Genomic DNA, 12,774 nt, shown 5'->3' with positions numbered 1-12,774 from the left:
TGTAATTGAAGACATCGAATGGAAGATTATACATAACAATCTTGCACATGAAAACGAGCGCGAGTGCATTAAGGCAATAGAAATACGGAGACACAAGGATGATTTAATGTCAGTATGTCTATCGTCAGAGTAATCACCCACCTGCTGTTTTGAAAGCAATTCCTGAAGCTATTAACAATCGATTATCTAACATCTCTTCTGATGAACACGCATTTAACTCTGCTTGTCTCTCATACCAAGATGCCTTGCATAAGAGTGACTACAAAAATAATTTGAACTACAACCCCCAAAAATCAAAGATAAAACGCACCCGAAACAGGAACATCATATGGTTCAACCCACCTTACAACTCCAACGTGAAAACAAATATAGGTTGCAAATTCCTCAAAGCAATTGATGATTGCTTTCCTGTAAACCACCCTCTGAACAAAATATTCAACAGGAATACCTTAAATCTGAGCTACAGTTGCATGCCTAACATCCATAGTATAATTTCTGGGTACAATAAATTGGTAATAAGTAAGTCCGCGTGAACAGATGATTCTATCACGAAACCAAAACAGAAATAAATCCTCATGCCCACTGAATGGTAAATGTCTAGCTACCAATGTAGTATACCAAGCAACGGTTGTTAGAAACGATTCCAACCATATAGAATCATATGTTGGTCATACCGAAGGCCAATTCAAATCGAGATATAATTGCCACACTAGCTCATTCAGATTAAGTAAATATAGAAATGCAACAGAGCTAAGTAAAAATATATGGAAACTTAAGGAGGCAAAGGTCAATTATGTGATAAGCTGGCGTATTATGAAACAGTGCAAGACTTATAGTTATACATCTAAACGCTGTAGTCTTTGTACTGACAAAAAATTCATCATAATCTACCACCCTGAACTTTGTTCCCTGAATTCAAGAAGCGAACTTTTATCAAAATGCAGACATAGAAATAAATTTTTTCTTAAGTAATGTAACCTAATACAATAAGTATATGTATATATGCAATCCGTTTTTTGTCAAACATGTAAATAGTATATATATAACCATGGCAACTATATAGCATGACATTTAAATTCACCTGATGATTGTGGCAAGCACTGCTTGTTATACAAAACAAATTTGTAGTGAATAAAATCATATGAAGTAAACCAAGTTGATTGTAATTTATATAGTCTTTATATATATATATATATATATATATATATATATATATAATATATATATTATATATATATATATATTTATTTATATACACATATTTTTTTCATCTTGGATAATACAGAAGCTACATCTTCACAAACACACCCTAATTTATCAACATATGTGACTCTCCACAACTAAATTGAGCTAACAAGAATGTTTTGTTCTTTGTTAAGACATTGAACAATATTGTTTCTATGATATTCAATGAAATGTTTGATATCCTTTTTTAAAATGCCAATCACTTCTTCATAACGAGTGCATTTGTTCTCAAACCTAGCTATCTTGTAATAAAAACTGTAATAAAAAACATACTTATACATGCTTACACATGAGAAATAATTAGGCTTACGGAACACTCTGCAAAACTAAATTCACAAGTTGTTTCCACGAACGTCCATTGCCATGCAAACTTTCAAACAACTTAAAGCTGTATTACTTTTGTGGGTTTTTTTTTAAATAGATGGCATTACTGCATGGTATTTCCTAATTATTTCTATATTAACCTGTAAGATGTGTTTTTAAGATTCACAATATTTTAGCCTGACCTTGTTGTAATTTATTCTCTAGCCCGGTTTACACAACAACTGTTTTGGTACGGTACGCTTAAATATCGCTCAATATTTTTTTGAAATGGAACGCTACATTTTTGTTGTGTAAACATAAATGCCATTAGTACACGGACCAAATAATTTAAGTGGACTGAGACCATTTATAAAGGTAGTCTCGGTCCGCTCAAGGTTATGGTACTCGGACGAGAAGCAGCAAATTTGTGTTAGTTCATCATGGCGTCACATGGGAAGAGATGGAATGACAATGCTACGAAAACTTCGGTCGAATTGTGGGGAGAGAAAACATTCAAATAGCATTAGACAATGCAAAAACAACGAAGCACTCAAGTGCGGTTCACAACAATATGTGGGTGAGTGAGGTGATGTAAAATATATACAAATTTTGTATTCGTACAATGTTCAATGCTAAAATGTCTTAATAATGTCATATTAAAATATTAAATTGAACTGCATATTATAAAAGAGAGGCAGCAGGGAGGGGACAAGTAGCCAAGGCAAGGTCCGCAGGTTTTGATTTCACATTCTGTCTGAGCCTGAGGGATAATGGCCCATTTGCCGGTTGCCAGTCTCCCTCAAATTTACGCGGTTTTTGCAATGCACTCTGGGATCGCTAGGGGGCAAACATTGCTTGCGATATATCACTTCATCTTTGTTTGTAAACAAAATTTGCATTTTGAGGAATTTATTTGCATTTATAATTCCTGTTTATTCATTGCCGGTTGGCTGAAAGGAAATACAAATATGTGGAGATGGTAACTGTTTTTATAGATCCGTTGTTGCATTGGCTTTCGACGGCGAAAGTGACGAGAATTTTTACCATATTCGAGAAATGTGCAACGAGGTTATGATAGAAAATCCGGCTACATTTTGTCATTTATTTCAACACGAATTGATGGAAAAGCATCTAGAGTGAAGCATCATGTCCGGTACGTGGGGAGAGACTGTGGATATATATGCTTGTGCAACGGCCTTGCAGCGTGAAATTTGCGTATATGCAATGCTGGAACAAAATTGTTTTCATTTTACTCCTCGCTTAGTATTACATCCATTGTTGACATGTGATATAAGCTGTGCTTGTCCTATCACTTTGGTCTTACATAACTTTCACAGATCTGCTTGCCATTTCAATCTTTTGAAACCAATCGATAGCTGATGTCTTGCACCTAAACCTGCAAATGAATACCAACACCATTGTTTATTGACCTTGACAATGTTGATGCTTTAACTACAAAAGAGCAAGGACGATATTCTACCGATAATGAAACCTGTCAATCAAACCCTAAAACTGTACCATGTCCACCCAAACCTAAATCTATACCTGGCCCTTCCAAACATAAAACCATACCTTGTCCATCCAACACTAAAACTGTACCGGGCCCTTCCAAACGGAAAACCAAACCCTGTCCATCCAAACCTAAATTTGTATCCTGCTTATCCAAATGTAAAACTGTACCCTGTCCACCAAACCCCAGAACTACACCCAGTCCACCAAATCCGAAAATTGTACCCTTTCCCTCAAAACCTAAAACTGTACCCTGTCCATCAAACCTTGAAACCGTACCTAGTCAACCCGAATAATTAAAGCAAAAAGATAAGAATGTGATGACTAACACACAAAAATCTAATGGACTCAGTATGGATTCACAAACTTCTCAAACACATGATTTTAAAGAATGGAAAGTTAAGGATTTGAAGGAATATATTAGTGACCATGGTGTGCCAACAGCAAACTACTTAAAAACTCACCTCATAAAGTTAGCAGAAGCCACTGAGAAGGCAAAACTACCAATGGATCCAGATTTTGCAAATGATTCTTTCGAGCATTGTCTCCAAGAAAGATTGACGCTTCCTGCTGGAAAATGTATACCAGATCCGTTTCAAATGACTCATACATCAAAAGATATGTCTGCTTTACCAAGGTTTGGACTATTGGATATTTTTAACCATTTAATTATAAGTAAAACACACTATGACAAAGAAATGTTGGCATCATAGAGAACATTTGATGAGGATAAATTACACCAGAATGGTAATGTACAAAATTTATGCAGAACTATGGTTTATGACAATGATGATTCATGTTGAAATTTCATGTAATAATTGCCAATGTTTTACCCACACAAAGGAAGAGAACACCAGAAAACAAGAAAGAATATAGATTGTGGTTCATACTTTCACCAAATGGTTCTGTGTTCTCTGCATTTTGTGAGTGTAAGGGTGGATCAGATCAGGGATGCAAGCACTTGGGTGTTGCATGTTTGAACTAGAAGAGTTTTTGTCAGGGAAAGAACCTCTGTGACTTCCCTCCGGCCTACTGGCAACCAAAGCCAAAATCAAAAAACAATCCATTCCCACTACTGGAAATAAAAAATTGCCACTCAGCTAAACCCAATAGTAAAAATAAACGTGTCTCTCTTGATGACTCATGGGTTGACTCTTTCGACCCATTGCCAAAACGTTTGAGAACCACAATTTGTGAAGAAGACAAAGCAGAATTTGCAAGAAAATTAGGAGACATTGACCCTAACTCTGGTATTTTGGATTTCCTACCTAAATGCCCACATTTCGATGTAGAAAAGAAAGAAAACCAAACCTTCTTTAAGCTTAATAGCTTGAGCATAGAGACAAGGGTAAAAATATTTGCACAGAAGTATGGACATTTCATTAGGAAAAGTATTAAGAAAGCAAGTGATACTTTTGTCAGTACATTAAAAAGTACTAAAGAAGAACAATTGTTTATTTCTGCTGAAACTAAAGGACAATCAAAGAATGAAGAATGGCATAAAATGCGACATCATATGGTCACTGGCAAAAAAATTAAGGCTATTTACACTAGACAGAAAACAAAAGATCGGAATCCATCAACTCACATTACCAAAACAGTAGCTAATTTTTTGGAAGTTAAAGATAATTTTATGTACTCAAATGCAATGCACTATGGAACAGATAAAGAGAAGGAGGCTCTATATCTTTACCAGAGACTGTGTTTAAAGAAACATGAAAAAGTTATAATAGAAGAACCTGGATTGCTTGTTGACCCTAACAATTTATGGATGGGAGTAAGTTTGGATGGAGTAAGACAATGTGGATGCTGTGGTTCAAGGACAATTGAAATCAAATGCCCTTTTACGTGTAAAGATATGGATCCAAAATCTGCTTTTTTCTCGCCAGCTATTGGTGGGAAAACTAATAGTAGGAGGGAAAAGGTGTTGAATAGGAAACACATGTATTACTTTCAAATCCAATTGGGTATGGCTATAAGTCAAACGGATAAATGTGATTTTATTATATATACAGAAAAAGGAATTGATATAGTTGAAGTGCCATTTGATGCTGACTTTTGGAATAATGTATTTAAAACAGTTTCTCTTTTCTATAAAAATTCTATTATTAGCAGTCTTTTATTAAAACATATGAAATAATGAAACATGTGTCAGTCCAGAAGTAATAATTTTTCATGATAAAAATTTAAAACCCTTAAAACCATGGATAAAAACTTCAGTGAGCCCTATTAAGTCCTATTAACTTGATCCATTTTGAAGCAGCATGCTTGTCCCTAAGTTTCATTGAAAATTTACTTTCTTGTTTTCTTGTTTACAATCTTTTTTTGTTTTGTAACAGTTACATAATACTACGCTCACCTAGGTTACATAAAGCTGCACAAAAAAAAACAAAATGTTGTCCAATACTGGCTTTAATATCAGTGGTGTCACTCCTGATAAAATTCTAAATTGTTTAAAGTGTTTATGCAATTAAATTTTCGATAGTGAGATTTTACACCACCATTAAAATTTAATCTTTTCTGATCAAAATGATACCAATCTTGTCTTAAAATTCGAACTAGAAGTTGATAAATTTTGCCCTTGAAAATAGTCGCTTTAACAAAAAATGGCAGTCAGCTGTGACGTCATAGTGAACAGTCGTGCTCATTGTAAACAATTAAATTACAATATTTTTTATAAGCCGCCTCACAGACGTCTCAACTGAATCGTGAAAAACACTTGTTTGTTTCATATTTTTGCCCAATTGGACTATTGCGATGTCGCAGAGTGACACAAATAAATCTAGCAATATATTAAGTGAAAATTCAAGCACTGAAAACAAATACGAAAGAGAAACAGATACCGATTGTGGAGTCGTGCAAATTAACACGAGGGACGCTGCGCCGGACATCGCTGCACCATATGAAGACGAGCCTATTTTAGATGGCGAAAATTTAGTAAACTATGAAGAAGAGATCGACGTAGATGGGATTTCGGTACATGTACTTGAAGATAGATTCCATAAAAGAATCTCCACAAGCACGTGGTATGTATATTTTCTGCTGATTTCCATATCAAATGACATGAATATTTAATATCTATTGCCATGTTTACATCCATGATTTTATACTACATTTTTAGGTGCTTTTGCCAGAAATGTGACAACACTTTTTTAAGCGAGGCTAGAGAGCATAGATGTTGTTTGGAAATTGAAGCAGCAGTGGCCAAATTAAGCGGCCAGGACAACATAACGTGCATAACACAAATGGAACACTATCATTCATTGACCAAGACAGTTGTCCTCGAACATATTGGGCCATTATTGAAAGACAGGCAAGGAAGGCCATACAAACAAAAGAGTGATTAAGGAAGAAATGAGTATGTGTTTCTATTTGAGAATTATTATGATTCTTAGTATCACTATTCAACTGTAAAACCAAATTGAAAAATTACAAACCAGAATTTAGAATCTTGGTTTATTACTGTAAATATTTTTTTTGAGGGCTGTGGCATACAGGTGGATTGTAAGATACATATTTGGATTTTTAGGATGGGACAATACAAGACCTTTGCATGCATGTGTTTATCATTACATTAGGTCAAGGTTTCCAACCAACACATGCACTGGCTACTTATCTACCATAGATAGAGAGACTGTAAACTGATAAACACATGGTATGTAATGTACTTGTTTATTTCACATGAATGAATTTGAAACAAGCAAATTTTAAACATTTAATATATACTATATTTACAGTATAAAGTAAATAAAATCAAAATGTGTTGCTATTGACATTATTTTTATGGGCATCGCCCCTTCGGATGGCCTTTTGTGGGTGCCTTGCATGTTCGACATCGCCTGACCCGTTTTTCTTGTTGTTCCACTGGACCCTGGGTGGTAGCCATAAATGCTTCTTGCAGGGTTCTTTGTTCTGAAGCTAGGTAAGTAGAGTAATGTAAAAACTAACAATAGTAGTTATAATATTTGTGTCGGTACTAAAGTGTAGACATATTTACTTGTAAATTTTACAGTACCTGCTGGATATAGCTGGGTCACATTTGCTTTCCGTTGTTTTTGGTGTTCAACAGCTTGCGCTTTGGGTAATCGCTCACCAAATTGACTGTTGAGTGCTGGTGGTGGTTGGCAGTCAACATATTCCTTCAGTGCTTCTGCCCTTTTCTCTTTGCTTGCAGTAAAAAGCACATGTTTAACATCTTCAACATAATCTAAAAAAATAATGTATAAATAATTTTTAACAAATATTACATGTAATATTAAATATTAACTAATATTACTATAAACGTAGATATACACTATACAGTACATTTACAGTTACTAGTTATTACCATAATTATTTAAATTGCAGACAATATTTTAATGTAGTATGTACAGTACTCCTGTGCACACAACTTTTTTTGACAAATGCCAGACAATTTTACTGGTTAATGGGGAAGTTTTGGAGCTCAATGAGTTAAATTTTTGCTTACTGTATGTTGGTCGCACAGCAATTACACGAACTACTTCTTCACCAAACTTGTATTTTGGGTATGTGACATTGTGGTAAACAGTCCCATCTTTAGCTTTGTGAAATTCACGATGCAGGTTTTCATTAAAGTGCAGAATAGCTAAGATTTGTCTTAAGCAGAAAAAATTACAAATTATATATACATTGTGTATTTTACTATTCTGTTCTCTTGTCTTCATTGTAGAATAATTATGATTTTACAAGAAAACTGTCAATACTAGTAATTTACATGCTGTACCTGCAGTATTTCCCAAGCCAGGAATAGTGGGTCATCTTGGGATGCCAATGATTTAAGGTGGAGTGAAATCCCTCTAGGCAGCTGGTTTTTGAATCTGAGGATGCCATACTGATATCCTGCATGGTTCTCTGTTTCAGCAAAATATCAGTTAGTCTCTAATGGGTTTGTGTACCTAAAATGCAATCAAAGACAGAGTGTTACAAAGAGGAATGATAAAAATAACAAGGTTTTGGGTAAGGGGTTTTGGGGAACTCTTCCTCAGTCTGAGATCAGGGTTGTAGTTCATTTTTATGACAGAGAAGTAAAAACTCCCAATTGTGGATAAATAATGTACTATAAAAATGAATAATGGCCCTGAATCTTTACTTTTCATTTGTTTTAATTAAACATGCATCCAAGCTGACTATCAATAATCACCTTGTTTAATCCAGTCTCGTGGTTCAAGGACTCCATGAGGACAAGTGGGGTAGAGTGGATCGGGATGATCAGAGTGAAGGTTTTCAATGTGCCTGACCACAGATTTCCACTTGGCAATGATCAGCTCACTAAATCCTTGTTTTGTGGAAAGGGAACACCAGTAAAGGTGACTTCGAATAGCTTTGACCCAAACCTAAATACGCTCATTTCCTTTTTCTTTTCCAGCTTTTGAGAGTTTTTTTGTAAGTCCTTTAACAATGTGCCAAATGTCGTGGTAATGATGAGTGTCAGGCTGGCTCTCACGGATCCATTTACCAATACCCCTATGCCTGTCGCTTGTAAAGGATGAAACCTTTATTCCTCTATCTTGGATATATTTGAAACATTTCTTAGCCCCTGCCAGTTCCATTGCATTGCTGCTTCCTGTCTCATTGGCCTTTCAAATAAAAACAAGACTTTTATAAGTAATTTTAATAATATATTGTGAGAAATAAATATTTATTTATCCTACTTTAGCAAGAAAACAACCCTGGTTGTAATTGTCATAATATTACTAATAAGCATTAGCTAGTCGGGTAAGTGAAAAATATTTTGGCACCTTAAATTTGGAATTAATGTTAACAGATATCTACAGTCATTTCTTTCAGCTTTATCACTTAAAGTAAATAATGTTCTACATTTCTGTATTTAGGACTGTTACATTTTTAGTAAATGTTGTTGCTAATTGAATTATTCATGCTGTAACTATGCACATTGTTAAGTTATTTCTGATTTCTGAAGCGAGCCCACCAAACTTAAAGAAGCAAAGTAAAAAAATGACTGTATATTCCTTTAATATTTTATATCATTTTGCACCTGCAATAACTCAAAGTGAACTAATTTTGAGATGGAATTGCAAAACATAGTGTATACACCATATTTTGCATAATGGCCCATTGAGTCAAATCTGCCATCTCCAGACCATTCCACAGCATCTATAAGTGCTTTGATTTTCTCCATCAATGAATTTTGATATTTTTTCCAGTGAAGAAAGATTGATGGGAACAGGTAATCCTTCTGATGCTGGAAATAGGTACGAGGGGAAATAGCTTTTAAGCCCAGATGCCTAAACATGAGGAAAGCCTGGCTGATGTTCACACCAGACATCAACATGCTAAAACTTGTCATGATATTTCCTGCAGGATGCTTCTTGTAAACAAGTTGCTGGCTTCTTCATATAAATTGGCAACCACATTTCTGGCATGACTGAACAACAGTTGCCATTGAACCAATTCTCTTGATGGCAACACTTGGGTTTTCTTCTTTGCACTTGAAGCAAAACATTTTGAACAGGCCCATTAGCATGCCGAAAAAAAACAAGGAATTTCGGTTCATCTTGTGGCTTGGTATTTGGATCAACACTAAAATTAAGTATATGAAATTAATGAATGGCAAATAGGTATACTACAACTAGTGGCCAGGAACCAAGCTTGATATGGTTGGCTAAGATGCTGCACAAATTTGGATTTGAGTTCCCCAATGTATATAAATATAGCCAGAAAGTATAAATTATAATAAATTAGCTTTACTTCGCTGTGTTTCTTGTGATGTCAATATTTTCACCATCATCATCATGATCTTCACTGTCAGAATAACCTTGTGCATTATTCATGCATGTCTTCCAATGATGACCAGTTTGTGTCTTCTGAACAAATACTATCTTCTTCATCCATACTCAAGAAGTCTTCTGGCAGGAGATTTTTGGATGATTTGCTGGCACTTGTTCCTTCAGGTTCCTTCTATCAATATTATTTACAGTATAAATTATACACATAATTATTGAAAGTACACCATATATATAATATATATATTTTGCAACTACAGTTAGGTATGAAGTATACTCACCTCATTCTCACGATCAAGAATGGCCTGCAGTGATGTCGGTTTACGCTTTAAAACCCAGTTTGCTTTTTGTGTGGCGTGAAGCTTGATTTTCAACGCACTGATTTGTTCTTCGGGGGTGACTACGGTTTCAATGCGCTTAGTTTCTGGTGTTCTCTGATCACCATCTTCATCAATAGAAACAGTTGATGTGCTCGCTTCTTCGTTTAATAGCGATCTGATGACCAATAATACATGTTAATCCATACATTTACATTTTGTTTGCAGTTAAACATAGACTATCATTCATTATTGGACTGTATATGATTCCAACTCTGTATATTTTAATAAATTACCCGTAAGTAATTTACATAAAAAACCGAACGCCAGTTTCATACCTGCTTACGTGCTCGGCTTGTTGTCGGCTTTCCTGGTATGTCTTCTGCTTCGTTTGCTGCGTTTATTGTTGGGATCGCATCTGGCTTTAGACGCAGTCTCATACCTAATTTCTTTGTGATTTCCTTTCTCGTTGTGTAAGCATCCTCTTTGAAGTGCACAGAACACAAGGAGGAATGTTGGGACGGATTGAAGCTAGGTCAATGTAGTGGAACAAAACGAACCCATTGCTGATGCCGACTAGCGTCTTTTTCTTTGTCTGGGAAACCAAACAAAGAAATATCCTTTGTATACTGGGTATTGGTACAGCTGATGCCGCCATGAGTACCAGCAGCACAAGATCTGCCATATTTTGAAGACGATTTTGCTGTATTTTCAGCTGAAACAGACGCCATAATGTACACGTGTTCATTGACGACTCCTCACTATGACGTCACACAATATACAAGTTTTTTTCATCGCTAAAGTGTCAAAAACCGCTACTTTGAAGTCTTGTAAAGGAAAAACTATACGGAATTTAAACAAACGCTTGCGTGATTAAAACAAGCGCAAAAAACTCTACAAAATAGGATGAAAATCTCATTATCGAAAATTTCATTGCATAAACACTTTAAGTTTGATAATACTTCTTTCAACATGAGATCTTAATGATGCAACACGTTGAGTATGAGTTGTTCCACATGAGGAAAGTCTTGGTCCACAACAGTAGCCAGGTGATATCAGGTGAACTTTCTTTACCACAAGTAAATCTCTTACAAGGAATCCTTTATCAGCCATGACACCATCACCTTCCTCCAGGAGATTCACCAGACCAGAGTTTCTGACAATTTCCTTGTCTGATATTGAACCTGTCCACAATGGTGGAACAAAGAAAAAAATGCCAGTAGGTGTAATACCCACCAAGAGTTTTGCAATATTCCAATGTTTATAGCTATTCCATGATATTTTCTGACTGTCAGGAACCTTTGGTGTTTGGATAAAAAATTCTGTGCAGTCAAAAATTATCCCTAATTTTTTTAATTTCTTAAATTGTTTAGGTAGTTTCTTCTTGATTTCTGACTTAGATGGCCAGGGTACTAAAAATGACAGCTCATTAGATAGGAAAATCACCCATGTTGTATAAATCCAAGAAACATGGCTAGCTGAAACAGAAAATGTATCTGCTAAAAATGTCACATTGAACCCTTTTCTTGTCCTGACAAGGGTAAGAATGAATTCCTCCCATGGTGTCAATAATCTTGACACATGCCCTCTTTTCACAGGTTTGCGCAGAGGCAGTATCTGTAGAACCTCTCCAATACCTCAGTTTCTTTGCTTTCTCCTCAATCAAACTGAAAACCAAGCTGAGCTTTTCTTTTGATAATCCAGTGTAGCGGTAGCAATTTTTCTGGCTAGTTGCTTGTTCAATAAATAATTTTCTTTTCAAAACTTTCAGATCACCTTGACACTCACAATCAACATTGTCACTTTCACAGCCTTTGTCATCAGAATCATTTTTGTTATCTGTCACATATAAGTCTCTCTGAATTTCTACCATTTCAGGGTCCACAGTCTCTTGCTTATTACAGTTTTTAGAAACCAATATATCAGTTGTAGAAGGTGTATTGTCCTCAGGTTCTGGGATTGTCTCACTAGTGACTTCATCACGAATTTTTCGCTGCTTTTTTTTGGGAATATTTAGTTCGCTTCTATCTTTCGACGGCATTCTTTTATTACTGGCTTCTGTTTGGTATCCTTTCAGGTACAAAGTTGGATTTGGACAATCTTCGGAGCGATAACCAGCGAGAAAATGATTTGAACAAACCTTCGTATTACAAGTGACTTTGAAGTCTTTCCTGTTGATAAGCTTTTGCCAAGCATTTTTGTCTTTTGTGTTTTTGGGAGAAAAAAAGCAAAGAATACCAACGTGATTGCGAATTGCAAATTCTCTGGATATCGCCTATCATTGCAACCATAAACAGCACAGTGATCCCCTTTTCCCATTAGAATTTTGATGTAAACTTATGTACACAGGTTTTTCGATAAAAAAGAAACAATGTTTGCCCCCTAGCGCTCCCAGAGTGCATTGCAAAAACCATGTAAATTTGAGGGAGTGTGCATTTTAATTCACATACACACAATTTTTACACACACATGTCGTCTTGATAATCACATGTCGTCTTGGTGTAAGGAGCTCTGAATATTGCTCTGTTGTCTTACACAGTTTTTGATAGTTTTCAATAAGCTTACCAACAAGTTTATGATGGCCACAACGGCTAAACTTAGGAAAGAGAATCAAGATCTAAGAAATGAGATTGCAG

The 12,774-nt window shown here is 35.5% G+C and overlaps 1 pseudogene; it reads right to left on the bottom strand.

Annotated features, from left to right (window-relative positions):
• Nucleotides 1–11,068: 11,068 nt before the first annotated feature.
• LOC114531426 lies at nt 11,069–12,179 on the bottom strand (annotated as a pseudogene).
• Between the last annotated feature and the right edge of the window lie 595 nt (nt 12,180–12,774).

This window comes from Dendronephthya gigantea, unplaced genomic scaffold (genome assembly GCF_004324835.1).
Source record: "Dendronephthya gigantea isolate DGI-Jeju-01 unplaced genomic scaffold, DenGig_1.0 000071F, whole genome shotgun sequence".
Classification (NCBI taxonomy): domain Eukaryota; kingdom Metazoa; phylum Cnidaria; class Anthozoa; order Malacalcyonacea; family Nephtheidae; genus Dendronephthya; species Dendronephthya gigantea.
Note: the sequence above shows the minus strand (reverse complement) of the source record. Positions and strands in the feature narration are given on the sequence as shown.